The sequence below is a fragment of the Dipodomys merriami genome, unplaced genomic scaffold (genome assembly GCF_024711535.1).
Source record: "Dipodomys merriami isolate MVZ:Mamm:240054 unplaced genomic scaffold, mDipMer1.0.p SCAF_2083, whole genome shotgun sequence".
NCBI lineage: Eukaryota > Metazoa > Chordata > Mammalia > Rodentia > Heteromyidae > Dipodomys > Dipodomys merriami.
This window is the reverse complement of record NW_027203475.1, coordinates 35783-37515: the sequence shown is the minus strand read 5'-3', so window position 1 is coordinate 37515 and position 1733 is coordinate 35783. Positions and strand designations below refer to the sequence as shown.

At 33.8% G+C, this 1733-nt stretch overlaps 1 non-coding gene across 1 annotated transcript; it reads right to left on the bottom strand.

Annotated features, from left to right (window-relative positions):
• Positions 1 to 411: 411 nt before the first annotated feature.
• On the bottom strand, positions 412 to 518 carry LOC138833465 (U6 spliceosomal RNA). The gene has a single exon (XR_011373931.1). It is a non-coding gene; the product is annotated as a U6 spliceosomal RNA (small nuclear RNA).
• Positions 519 to 1733: the final 1215 nt, after the last annotated feature.

The following is a 1733-nucleotide window of genomic DNA, read 5'->3' as shown; positions in this document are numbered from 1 at the left end:
CTTTGGACTTGGCTTACTTCAATTAATAAATTTTTTTCAAGTCTTTCCAATTCTTAACAAATTGGGCGATGCCATTCTTTCTCATGGAGGCATAGAATTTCATTGTGAATATATACCACATTTTCATGATCCATTCATCTTCTGTGGGCCATCTGGGTGGGCTCCATATCTTAGCTATTGCAAACAATGCTGCAGTAAACATAGTTGTTCTGGTAGTTTTAGTATGGTCTTCTTTGTGATCATTTGCGTAAATCCCCAAAAGTGTGATTGCTGGATCATAGGGGAGCTTTATATGGAGTCTTTTGATGAGCCTCCATACTGCTTTCCAAAGTGGTTGAATAAGTTAACACTCCCACCAACAATCAAGTAAGGTTCCCTTGTGGCCACATCCTCTCCAGCATCTTTAGTTGTAAAAATATGGAATGATTCAAGAATTTGCATATCAACCTTGCGCAGGGGCCATGTTAATCTACTCTGTACTGCTCCAATTTTAGTGTATGTGCTGCTGAATTGAGCACAGAGCATTTTTTATATATAAAGTGTAATTGATTTTCTTGAACTAGACAATTCAAAGAAAAGTAAGTTTTGAAGAATTCTCGTGAAATTTTAGAACCATGTACTTCTTACATAAGCACACATTTAAGAATAGCCAAGATTGACATGTCAAAAACAAAATAATCCCAGATATTGTTGTTCAAGAGATGTGTAGGATCGGGGGAGGGGGGGTGGAATTGGGTGGGGGGGCGGAGGAAGGCTGGGAAGGGATGTGAAGGGTAAACAAAGGAGGAGGCTGCAATGCTTCATAAGAAATGTACTTACTCATTATCTTGCCCATGTAAATGTAACCCCTCTGTACAGTATGTTCACAAAAAATAAAAATAAAAAAAGAGATGTGTAGGAGGACGAATTCAATTATTCTGTATAAGGTACCTGTCATAATGAACACTGCGGCAAGTGTTAAGGTATTTTTAAAGTTTTAATGTTTTAAATATATTTAATTTTGGAAATTTGCTTATATAGGCCAAAATTAGGACTGTTTGTCAGGTCATACAACTTTTCTATAAATATTTAAGATTTATGGTAGCAGACATATGCTACTAAAAAGTACATTTCAGAGTTTATAAAAACATTACTAATGAGATGTTGCAAAGGCTTAGTGTAAAGAAGCAGAGTGAAGAGTTAAGACTTTGTTAACTGCACAGTTTCTCTTAAAACTTTAGGGCTTCCTTACTTTATATGTTAGTGAGGAACAAATGATGATATAAACCATATACATATACATATACAAATGATGAGATGAGTCATAAAAAGCAATCTTAGTGGGTAACTTTAAAAACTACACATAGCCTATAAAACTCTTATTGAACATCATAATCTTATTCAGTGTTAAATGTACAGGAATGTGAGAATAGTAAAATCAAATATGGAAGTACACTTAAAATACTGAAAACACTGGTAATTCTTTGGTATTTTATTTTATTAATCATTAATATTTATTTATTGTGTTTCTTTATTTGTAGTATTATTTCCCTTGTAATATAGTAAAACCTTTTGTTATTCATCATCAGGAGGTACTTTGAGAAGGTTACTGGGATGGCCAAACCATTTTCTATAGTTGCGTGTGAATTTACAAAAAGCAAAATTAAGAACAAAATATTGATTAAAAATTATCAAGTACAGTCAGAATCAGGAGGGATGATAAATGTCCACACTTAAAATCCTAGCCCTAGGCT